The following is a 13,028-nucleotide window of genomic DNA, read 5'->3' as shown; positions in this document are numbered from 1 at the left end:
CCGACCCTCCTCCTCCCCTTGCCCCTCCTCCTCCTCCTCTTGCCCCCGCCTGCGCAGCTGATGGCCCCTTCTCTGTCTCATAGGGCAAGGTCTCCGGCGCCTCTACGACACCGACGCCTCCACCGTCTATGGCGTCTGCGCCTTCTTCCACCTCCGGCCACTGCGGCCTCACCGTCTGTGGAGGTATCTGCTCCTAAGATCTCTGCATCCCACTCCCCTTGGCCCTCCCGGTTATTCTCCACTAAGGTGCGTTTCTCCATGCCCCTGTCTCCGTCGTTCCAGGGCTTAATAGATCTCCTATGATATATGACTTTGATTTAGTTTTAGGGCTCATGAAGATTTTGATGTGTTATGCCTTGTTCTTGTCTGTACATTTGCGCCCTTCCAGGGCTTAACTTTCTTATGAATACATCTCCCATTGATTTTGATGTAGTTTTAGAGTGGCTAGTATGTATGTAGTGGAGATGTCTACCACCTTCCATGATGTCAATTGTCATGGACTATTTGGCAGCAGCAACATGATTTGTGCCCAAACAAATCAGGAAGAGATATGTGCATCCACACAAAGTCCTTGTGCCCATTCAAGCAGTAGGGAGCTAGCAGTAGCAGCTGCTTCTACGGCACCTTCTTTGCTGTTCAGCTGTGTCAAACAAAATTCCAATGGCCAACTCATATGCCCTGCAATTTGCTCATGATTATTATTTATCTCACATCACCTTCTCCTCTTTGCTTGCCATGCACTCCCAGCTCCGTCATCGCGACCGCGTAATAGTCCGCGGTGATACAACATGCTCAAATTCAGTAATTAATCAGTATATATATACCATAAGAGAAGTCTCAAAGATTGGGACTATCTTGCCTTATGTTTCAAACTTTGAACTATATACATGACTTCTATTTTATTTTTGAAATTCACAGAGTTAGGACTATCGTGTGGATGATGCTAAACAGAGATAGGAGTAGTAGTGGTGGCCATCTAGTTGGACTACTACTGCTAGGACTTGCTCCAGATTTTAGGATTTCTTTTCTTTAAGGATTTATTTTCTTCTAGGACTAGGTGTTTATTATTTTCTGTTGTGATTGTTTTTTGAGCTCTTTCTTTTTCATTTCCTACTATCCTTATCCTAATTATCTTAAATTGTTATGATGTGTGTAACAGGATTAGATCTTGGATTTGCTAGTGGACTTGGGGAGTTTCTTAGCCAGCTTGGTGACTCCATATTTTTCACTATTTTAGCAAGTCTTTTGTAAGCATTAAGCTTTAAGCACTACATTTCTATCTTATGTGTACATCTGTTTGCTTCCAATTGCTATATATGTATTGTTGTTACTAAAAATGATGAAGCTCCTGTCAATTGCTACACATATATATGTGTATGATGATCCTCCTTTCCTGCAGTAGTATAACTAGGATATAAAGCACATTGAACTAACAATCTTGTATGGTGCCTAAACTACAATGATTCAGGAACATCAGATGACATAGCATGTGGATATTGACATAGGATGAGTAGATTAATAAGTGAGCCAAAAGTGATGGACAAACCTCATGCTAGGAATTCTCGAGGGTTGCAGTACATGGAATGCATTTGCAAATGCAGCCAAAACCTGATATATACCAAAAAAGATTGTTATATTCCTCCCTGGTACAATAAATAATAAACTAAAATAGTTCCTGGTACAAAAAGAATAAACTGTACATAGTTAATTTCTTCTCTTCAGCATCTTTCTAAATGACCCTAATTGTCACTGACAATATCTGGACAGATTGAAAACATTTTAAATTCAGTACTTCAAGTAATTTGCATGAAAGATTTTTGAAGTCCAACTTCTGAATCCAGAATTTGATTAGTTCCGTAAATTTGTATGACCACAGATTTGTAAAGTTTCAGAGATTTGTATGACCAAAGATACAGTTCAGATTTGATTAGTTCCATAAATTTGTATGACCAAATATATATTTCAGATTTGTATAGTTTCAGTGATTTGTATGACCAAAGATACAGTTCAGATTTGAATTGTTTCTGAAATTGGTATGACCAAAGATGCTATTGTATATAAATGAGCTGTTGTCGAACTGTTCTTCATCTTCACAGTGCTGTTGTATAGAAATATGCTGAATTTTCTGCTCTGATTGTTGCTCAAAGATATTTAGCAAAAAAAGGGGTCCTGGGAGACGCCGCTGCTACTTGAGGCCCTTGAGAGGCCCTTCGTGTCGTGATGATTGTGTAGGTATCCCGAGAGGCCCTTGAGTTTGCCGGAATGTTGATTAACTTCCGTTCCGGCAAATTCGGGTACTCCATATGTCCTCTTTTCAGCAAAGGTCATGCTGAAATTTTCCATGAATTTTAGCATGACTTTGCTAAAAATCGGACATATGAGGTACTTGCTACTAATGCATGGGCCAGGGTATCTTAGTACTTAATTAAGTACGATCAACTGGCCCTTTATTCTTGCTGCATTAAACCATAGGTGGCAATAGAGCCAAGTGATTAGGCCTCAGTGTCGATGAGAACCTAAATGATGTACGCTTAGGCTTTTAGGGTGCCTCGGTGTCGACAAACCCTAAATGATAAAAGCTTAGCTTTTAGGATGCGTCGGTGTCGACAAACCCTAAATGATGAGACCATGATCTTGTTCCTTGACAATAACCAACTTTTTGACCAAACTTTTTTCCTATTCAGAGTGAAACATGGCCCACAACAATGAGGCCGGCGGTTCGGGCGGCAAGCAATTCTGGGAGCTGTCCCAGGAGTTGGAGGAACAACCTCACCGCTATGAGGACGCCGCGGAAGACACCGATCCTGACTACACAACCCCTAGTGGTGTCGGGGATGACACCACTGATGGTGCTGCCGAGGATGCCATCACTGATGATGGCGGCGCACGCACGGATGGCAGCCAACCGAAGAAGCAATGGAAGGACCAGCGCCCGAACGCGCTCCGCACCATCAAGGAGGAATTTACTCAAGTGGACTCCGACGGGCATCTAACGGAGCCCAAACATATAGTCAAGGGGTACTCGGTTCAGATCGGGTGCATTCTCCGGAGCACCGTCTCGATCAACACCGAGAACCTTAGGCATAAGGACCGAGGGAATTTGCGCAACCTCCTCTTCACGAAGCAGCACGAATGATACAAGTTCCCCGCTGAATTTGTAAACACAAGCCTCGTAGGGAATAAGGTGAACAGTGTCGCCCTCACGAGGATGAGCACGGCCCTGTCTACTTGGAGAAGCGTGGTGAAGAGAATGATTGAGAAAGGTGATAGTTATGAGAAGATCAAGGCGAAAATCCTTCGATCAGCGAAGAGGACTACAAGGAGTTCAAGATCAAGTGCGAGAGCAGTGCAACCTCCGAATCAAGTCAGTGGGGGAAAGAAATGCGGGATTTGAACTTAGGGGAACACAAACTCGGTCCCGATGGTTACAGAGTGGCGGAGCCTATATGGGACAAGGAGGACGCGGAGCGTGCCGAGCAAGGCCTAGCGCCCCACTTCGAGAAATACACAAGTGACAAGCAGACCAGGAACTATGTCAGGGCCTGGTACAAGGAGGACCCGATAACAAAGGAGCTTACCACGGATCCGAAGACCAGGGCGCTTGAGCTTGTTCTGGCGAAGGAGACTGAAAGCAGTAGCGCGGGGTCGTCTCAGAGCTCCCCTTTTGACACCCCTTAAAATAGGGTGTTGAACGTAATGAAAAACAAGGATAAGCTCAGTAAGCCGACATCAGCTGGTCGTGTGGCCGGCAAAGGCTTGTCCACAAAATGGTCGTCATACTATACCGCTGGTGGGCGACAGGAGAAAAAGACCAGCTCGGAAAGCCAGTCGCGCGAGGTTGAAGCACTCAAGGCACAAGTGGCGCGGATTCCGGATCTTGTCCAAGAGCAAGTGGAACAACAACTGGGAACGAAGCTCAACGCCATGGTGCCTACGTTGATTCATGTGCTGACGACGTGGATTGCGGGCGGCCAACAGGGGCCTCCCCCGGTTCCCAGCTTCACGGCCAGCAACTCGCATAGCGCGCAGGCGGCGCCATTGCTGTCTCCTGCGGCGCCATTGGTGTCTCCGGCGGAGGCAGTATTCGTGTCTCTGGCGCCGGCACGGGCATTGGAGCTTAATCCACCCGTGTGTGCGCCGGCCGGCACCTCGCCAGCAAGCGACCCCTCCGTCAATTGCATGCCCGCCGTTGGCGGTGCCTCGACATTAGCCGAGCTCGACGGCATCACAGTAACTAAGCATCTCGGCCGATGACTTCACCTCCTTGCCTTTGACTGGGCATCCCTGACGCCCTACATGTTTTCTCAGGGCGCCTCCGACGTTCCTTGCACTCTTCTGCACTTCGTGGGCGGCGAGTTGGTCAATGTCGCCAAGGGCAGAATTGTTCAACCGGGCAACCCCATGTTCCACGGTAATCCGATGCCACCCACGGTGTATAGGATTGAAGTGGTTCGGGTGCTGCCAGGCTGCGACGAGCTATTACCTCCGATTCGACCCGCTGGGGCCGACGAAGAAGATGAGATGACCCTCAGCGCCTGCATAAACTGGCCCCTGCTTTGGTCGAAGAGCCAGATTCGTTTGGGGGCGGGGGACACCACCCCACAGACAAGACCGCCAGTCGTGCCGGCGCCAAGCCATGGCAAGAATGCCGCAACGCTACCGGACCTGCCGGACATCCATATGGCACAGGATCCGGACAGCCCTATGGCATAGGATCCGGACGGCGACGACAACGACGACGGTACATTTACCAAAGTTGATAAGTACTTTGCCGAACATGGGTACGCTGGCGAGTTCTGCGGGCCTCTTTCTCAAGAACCCAACCAAGACGACCGTGATCTAGCTGGTACGGCGGAGAAATCCAATTGCAACAGGCGTCGTCTGGCGTTCAGTTCTCAGGAGACGCCTCCAGCTCCCGCCTTCACCGAGCCTCAGATAGCTGAGGTGTGAAATATTATCAGCCCCAACACGCTCAAGAAGGCGGTCTGTGAGCAGAACTCGGTCCCATTACAGGAGATCAAGAAGAAGGGACGGCAACGAAAGACTAACAAGGGCGCCGGTGCGATCCAGCTAGCACCGAGTTCGATCCGTGCTCAGGACGGGCCACCTTCACCTAAGGATATCTCGAGGAGGGTGCATGTGGCGGGTAGGGCGATGCTACCGCCAAATATGCTCAATGCTGCAACCGGTGCTATGCGGAGTCTGCACGACAGTGTTCTTTCTTTGGAGAAGCAACGTCTCATAGAGAATGTTGTGGCATACCCGGTTTTCGTGGCCAAGGTGCCAGAGGGCAAGGGCTTTGTGGATGGAGACATCGGGGGTACGATCGTCCTGCGGTTTGATGACATCTTTGCTATGTTTAACCTTCATCCGCTGCACTACACCTTCGTTCGGCTGTTTTCGCTGAGTATGGAGATGCAGATCATTAGAGACAAGACCCCGGACATCGTGATAGTCGGCCCCTTCTACATGCGTGCCAAGCACTTGAGCAGCGCTGGGGACCGCCAAGTTGCGAGTTCACATCTCGAAGGTGTCATTCTGGCAAACCCAGATAAGGATAACTTCCTTGTGGCTTACTTTCCCGAGTAAGTCATCCCTTAACCGCCCCGTAACATATGATTTCTTAGATTTCGATCGTTCTTTTTTTTCTAACATTCCGTGTTCTGTGCAGTAACACACATTGCACACTCATCCTCTTAAGCCTAAAATATTCCATGGCCACGTATTTAAACCCGAACCGTAACTCCAAGATAGACTACACAAATGTCAAGAAAGTTCTTGATGATGTTCTCCCCGGCTATGCCAAATCTGGAGGCAACTTCACCAGGGCAGTTCGTAAGTACGGCAAGCACATGTTCTCATACAATACGAAGTTCTGCTGTGTCAAGCAGCCGCCTGGCAGTCAGAAGGATGCCTACTACGCCCTCCATCACATGCGGGCGATCGTAAGGGACCATCATCACCTTCTGCTACCAGATAATCTCAAAGATTGGACCGCGACCTTGTCGGAAATCCAGGACGCGGACCTCAGACAAGAATTCTTTCGCATCCTGTCGGAGTTTGCGGACATCATCCATCAAGATGTCCTTCATACCTCGGGGCAGTTCTTCCTCAGATATCAACCGTCCAACAGTGAGATAGATGGAATGCTACAAATGCAGGGTGACAACGACTGCGATTTCATGACCATCACGACAGACTGCGGCTTCATCCACGCTCCTGTCTGATGAGTCGAGTCGAAAGTAGTGATGTGTAGTTCTGAAACATTGATTGGCTCATGTTGTAATTAAACTTTAATGAATTTGTATGTCTCTTTGGTTTGGACAGTCGTTCAACTTAGATGTAATCGATGCTATTTATTAGTAGGACCATGAATCGTGCTATTAATGTCTTGCTTTTCTCTTCCGATCCTTTTGTTGCATACTTACATATTGCTTATGTATTGTCTGTTGTTTGGCTTGTGCATAGAGATGCCGTCGTATGTCGTGTACAAGGTAAGGTTCCCGGAGTCTACAACAACTGGGAGGAGTGTCGGAGACAGGTTCACCGTTTTAGCGGTAACAGTTACAAAGGGTACACCACTAGGGCGGAGGCCGAATCTAGATACGCCCGCTATCTAGCGGGAGAGAGGAGGGAGAGTTGGAGGAACCGGATGAAGACCAGTTTGATCGCGATGATGCTCATCGTGATGACCGCAGCTCTCTTTTATGTGATGGTAGTTTAGATGATCGATATCGACTTGTAATGTGAAGACAAACTCGATATTCGCGGTCTTGAGACTTGTAATGTTTTACCTTTGTTTGGTCTTTTCAATTCAGAGACTAATATGATGAATTGTATTCGGAGACTAATCTTCTATTGTATTCGATGAATCTGCTATTGCTGTGTGCTGCTGTCTATATTCTATCCAATAATATATTTTGTAACCTGTGCAAAAATCAGAAAAGTAAAAAAACAAATATTCATACTAATGGCGCATCACCACAAGGTGCGCCATTAGTATGCCAAAGGATACTAATGGCGCATCAAGACAGAGTGCACCATTAGTATGACAAAGCAGATGGTTACATATGGCCCCTTGGGAGGCATACTAATGGCGCATGGTGTTACATACTAATGGCGCACTGCCTGGTGCGCCATTAGCATACCAGATAATAATGGGACACCAGTGGTGCGCCATTAGTAAAAAATTCTAGTGGCGTGATACTAATGGTGCACCGGTAGTGCGCCATTAGTAGGCAAAACCGGTGCGCCATTAGTAGGCCTTTTCCTAGTAGTGTATATTCCAATATGGGCTTCCTCAAAAGTGCCCTAGGTCTTCGTGAGCAAGCAAGTTGGATGCACCCCACTTAGTTTCTTTTATTGAGCTTTCATATATTTATAGCTCTAGTGCAACCGTTGCATGGCAATCCCTACTCACTCACATTGATATCTATTAATGGGCATCTCCATAGCCCATTGATATGCCTAGTTGATGTGAGACTATCTTCTCCTTTTTGTCTTTTCCACAACCACCATCCTATTCCACATATAGTGCTATGTTCATGGCTCACGCTCATGTATTGCGTGAAAGTTGAAAAAGTTTGAGATTATTAAAGTATGAAACAATTGCTTGGCTTGTCATCGCACTACTAGGGAAAAGCCTATACACAGAATCTTATCAGCAGCGCGCCTCAAAATAACTCGCTGCTGCTAACTAGCAGTAGCGCGGTCCACTGAAACTCGCTGCTGATACAAATATAGCAGTAGCACGTCAACCCAAAGACGCGCTGCTGCTATAATTCCTATGAGGCCGCCGCGAGGCTAGTTATAGCAGCAACGCGTTAACACGACACGCGCTACTGCTACTTAGCTTAGTAGCAGCGCCTTTCCCGGACAAGCGCTACTGCTAAGTTTCCTAAAAAAATTAGTCCCACCTCGCTCCGTGAAGAGAGTTTATACCACCTTAAATATGTTACTTCTCACACTTTGACAAGCACTTGATCTTCATTGAACTCTATGTGTAGAATTTGTGGCAGCAATATGAGTCTTCACCTGTTCCTAAACCGGTGAGGACTCATATTATCGAATCAGATTGTACACAAAAAGATCGTTGATGATCAATGTGTATTTTTGCATGCTGACATATAGCAGTAGCGCTTTATCTTGAAAAGCGCTGCTGCTAGATATCTTAGCAGTAGCGCATTTTGCTGAAGAGCGCTACTGCTAAGCCATCCATCTCCCTGATCTCCTCCCTTCGGATCCACTCACACACACAGCCACAAATTCTATCTGCGCCGCGCGCCCCCGGCCGTCGCCCCTCTCCTCCGCGCGTCTGCGCCGCGCGCCCCCGTCGCCGCTCCTCCGTCTGCGCCGCGCACCGTCACCTCCTCCTCCTTGCTGGACTCGGTACCGGCCTCCTCCTCCGTCCTCCCTCTCCACTCGCCGCTGGCCGGCCCCTCCTCGCTCCGCCTTCCTCCTCCGTCCTCCCTCAACTGGCCGCGCCGGCCGGCCCCTCTGCGCTTCGCCTTCCTCCTCCATCCTACTCTCTTTTCCCTCCTCGAGTCGCCCTCCTTCTCCCTCCTGCTCATATGCAACATTTTGATTTAGTTGATATAATTTAGTTGACTTAGTAGAACATTTTGATTTAGTTGATTTAGTAGGCTAGTTGATTTAGTTGCCTTAGAATATTTTGATTTAGTTGACTTAGTAGGTTAGTTTATTTAGTTGACTTAGAACATTTTGATTTAGTTGATTTAGTAGGCTAATTCATTTAGTTAATTTAGTTGACTTAGAACATTTTGATTTAGTTGATTTAGTTGACTTAGAACATATTGCTTTAGTTGACTTAGTAGGCTAGTTGATTTAGTTGACTTAGAACATTTTGATTTAGTTGATTTAGTAGGCTAGTTGATTTAGTTGACTTAGAACATTTTGACTTAGTTGATTTAGTAATCCTTTGCTCATATTGCTTTAGGAAGAATGGCGCCACCACCACCACTATGTCAACTGTGCAAGTCAAGATGCGCCAGCAGCCTTGCAACTGGCAAGCTGTTCGGCATCTACTTCCGGCCGAGTTTTCATCATGCGGTGGTAAGAAATTAGATGAAATGTAATAACTATTTTATTTTTAGTGTTGGCATTACTGCATTGTGTCATTTTGCTTAGTTTACACAGATCGTCCCATGCAATGTGAGGTTGAAATTCAACAAGCTGACAGGAGACACTGTGACATTTGAGGCTCCTGGGGGGCCGTACACTATGGAGATCGAGAAAGGATGCAATATGTCGCATATTGGAGGAGATGGATGGGCCCGTTTCATCGCTCGCATGCATCTTACTGGTGGTGAGTTGATCAGCTTCAACTTCCGAGTAGAAAGACCGAAGCTAGCTGTCATTTATCTCAACCTGGTGGAAGATGATGAAGATGACGAAGATGATGAAGATGATGAAGATGATGAAGATGATGAGGACCCACTTCATGAAGCCATCGTAGCTCAAAGAACAAGGCTGAGTGAGGAGGAGGTGTCCAACCTGTGGGACATAATTCCGCCACGTGCTGACTTTGTCGGGGTGCCATTCGTGACCCGCTTGACAAATAGCATGGTTGATCGACATGATATGGTATGTTATACTTACAAATGCAAATTAATAGTGTGAATTACTTAGTGTACAGTCCAATGATATGGTATATGTTGTGTGGAATCTAGTCGATGATATATATGTTTTAGTGTAGAGTTCGATCACATGCTTATTAGTTGATATGTTTTTCTTATTCAGAAATTGGCAAAGAGCATATATGTGAGTTATGGTATCGAGCCTGATGAAGAAGGCTCAGCTGGACTACGCCTTACTGCAAGCGGCTCCGTCACAACCTGTACTTACCGCGTGGACACGGACGGCCGCACACACTTAAGCTCGGTTGGGTGGAAGAAATTCCTCGATGGCAAGAATCTTCGTGTTGGACAGGCCATCCTAATTACTATCAGGAACACCAACCGCCCAGGCTTGAGGATGATGATTGTCTTCGATATCATCTAGAACTACATGTGTGTGTGTGGCTATATCATCTAGAACTACATATGTGTGTGTGGCTATATCATCTAGAACTACATATGATGATCGTCGTCGATATCATCTAAAACTACATATGATGATGGCCGTTGATATGACCATGCATGTACTGCTTGAGGATGCATGTTGCCTATGCATGAAATTGTTATCTTAGTACTCCCTTCGTTCCATATTACTCGTCGTGGTTTGAACTAAAACCACGACAAGTAATTTGGAACGAAGGGAGTACTACCGTACCTAGTAATGGTTTATGAATTTGATGAAAGATAGTACCTAGTTTCTAGCATCTGAAGGGAGAGTTGAAATGGAAAATGATGAAAGAGATAGCAGTAGCGTGGGATGAAGAAATCGCTACAGCTAGTTAATAGTAGCGCGTTCCTAAAAAGCGCTGCTGATATCGTTCAACAGTAGTAGCGCTGGTTGGGGCTGCGCTACTACTATGAGTTAGCTGTAGCGCCTTATTAGTAGCGCGGCCAGCCGCGCTGCTGCTAGCCTGAAAACCCGCGCTGCTGCTAGCCTTTTCCCTAGTAGTGTCGGGGTTGTGCATGATTAAATACTTTGTGTGATGAAGATAGAGCATAGCCAGACTATTTCATTTTGTAGGGATAACTTTATTTAGCCATGTTATTTTGAGAAGACATGATAACTTTGATTAGTATGCTTGAAGTATTACTATTTCTTATGTCAATATGAACTTTTATTTTGTATTCATTTGGATCTGAACATTCATGCCACAATAAAGAAAATTACATTATGAATTATGCTAGGTAGCATTCCACATAAAAAATTTCTTTTTTATCATTTACCTACTCAAGGACGAGCAGGAATTAAGCTTGGGGATGCTTGATACGTCTCTGTATCTATAATTTTTTATTGTTCCATGCTATTATATTACCCCTTTTCGATGTTTATGGGCTTTATTTTACACATTTATATCATTTTTGGGACTAACCTACTAACCGGAGGCCCAACCCATATTGTTGTTTTTTTGCCTATTTCAGTATTTCGAAGAAAAGGAATATCAAACGGAGTCCAAACGGAATGAAACCTTCGGGAGCGTGATTTTTGGAACAAACGTGATCCGGAGAGCTTGGAGTGCAAGTCAAGAAGCTTCCGAGGGCCCCACGATATAGGGACCCCCCTGTAGGGCGCGCCCCCTATCTCGTGGGCCCCTCGGGCGGCCATCGACGTACTTCTTCCTCCTATATATACCTATGTACCCCGAAAACATCCAGGAGCACCACGAAACACAATTTCCACCATCGTAACCTTTTGTATCCGCGAGATCTCATCTTGGAGCCTTCGCCGGCACTCTGCTTGAGGGGGAATCAACCATGGAGGGCCTCTACATCAACATCCTTGCCCCTCTGATGAGTTGTGAGTAGTTTACCACAGACCTACGGGTCCATAGATATTAGCTAGATGGCTTCTTCTCTCTTTCTGGATCTCAATACAATGTTCTCCCCCTCTCTTGTGGAGATCTATTCGATGTAAACACTTTTTGCGGTGTGTTTGTCGAGATCCGATGAATTGTGGGTTTATGATCAAGTTTACCTATGAATAATATTTGAATCTTCTCTGAATTCTTTTTTGTATGATTGAGTTATGTTTGGAAGTCTCTTCAAATTATCAGTTTGGTTTGACCTACTAGATTGGTCTTTCTTGCCATGGGAGAAGTGCTTGGTTTTGTGTTCAATCTTGCGGTGTTCTTACCCAGTGAGAGAAAGGGTTGCAAGACACATATTGTATTGTTGCCATCGAGGATAACAAGATGGGGTTTATATCATATTGCATGTGTTTATCCCTCTACATCATGTCATCTTGCTTAATGCGTTACTTTGTTCTTATGAACTTAATACTCTAGATGCAGGCAGGAGTCGGTCGATGTGTGGAGTAATAGTAGTTGATGCAGGCAGGAGGTGGTCTACTTCTTATGGACGTGATGCCTATATACATGATCATGCCTTGATAATCTCATAACTATGCGCTTTTCTATCAATTGCTCGACAGTAATTTGTTCACCCACCGTAATACTTATGCTATCTCGAGAGAAGCCTCTAGTGAAACCTATGGCCCCTGGGTCTATCTCTTATCATATTTTCTTTCAATTTACCTTTATTTGCATCTTTACATTTTGCATCTATATTACTACCAAAAATATATTTATCTTATCATACTATCTTTATTAGATCTCACTTCCGCAAGTGGCCGTGAAGGGATTGACAACCCCTTTATTGCGTTGGTTGCGAGTTCTCAGTTTGTTTGTGTAGGCGTGTGGGACTTTTGAGGAGCCTCCTACTGGATTGATACCTTGGTTCTCAAAACTGAGGGAAATACTTACGCTACACTTTGCTGCATCACCGTCTCCTCTTCGAGGAAAACCAACGCAAGCTCAAGATGTAGCACCTACCTTTAAGCCACCAGTCCGGGTTGATGCATGAGTATACCGGCAACATCAAGGATCCTCAACGGTTTAATGAAATAGAAATGACTGATGATGAAGTGAGTGAGTCTGTGAAGAAGATGCTGGATGAACCGATCACCGAATGCAGCAGAACTGGGCTGCGCCCTTTTTATGCTTCCAACAAACCGCCAGCGGTAAATTTTTTTAACCTTGTGCTTTTTGATCCGTCTCCGTTTTAACACTTCTATAATAATCCTTTGTTTAATTTTACAGGCCAAAGATACCTTCTGGAAGAGGAAAGCTCAAGATAAACCGGCGAGGGCTCCTCATGCCAAAAGCAAAGTCATAAAGAAACCAACCAAGAGGAAAACCGCCGAGTCCTCTGATCCGCCCGAAGATATTGAGGAATCGGAACAAGATGTAGAACTTGACTCCCTTGGATTATTTTTGTACACCTTATTGACAACAATTATTACCAGGATGATGCGGAAGCTAGTCGTGCCGATCATGTAGAGGTAATCTCCCTTTCCTCCGATTCAGATCATGTGCCGGTTCAAAAACTTCGCCGTGT

This window comes from Triticum aestivum, chromosome 5B (assembly GCF_018294505.1).
Source record: "Triticum aestivum cultivar Chinese Spring chromosome 5B, IWGSC CS RefSeq v2.1, whole genome shotgun sequence".
Lineage (NCBI taxonomy): Eukaryota > Viridiplantae > Streptophyta > Magnoliopsida > Poales > Poaceae > Triticum > Triticum aestivum.
This window is presented reverse-complemented; position numbering follows the sequence as displayed.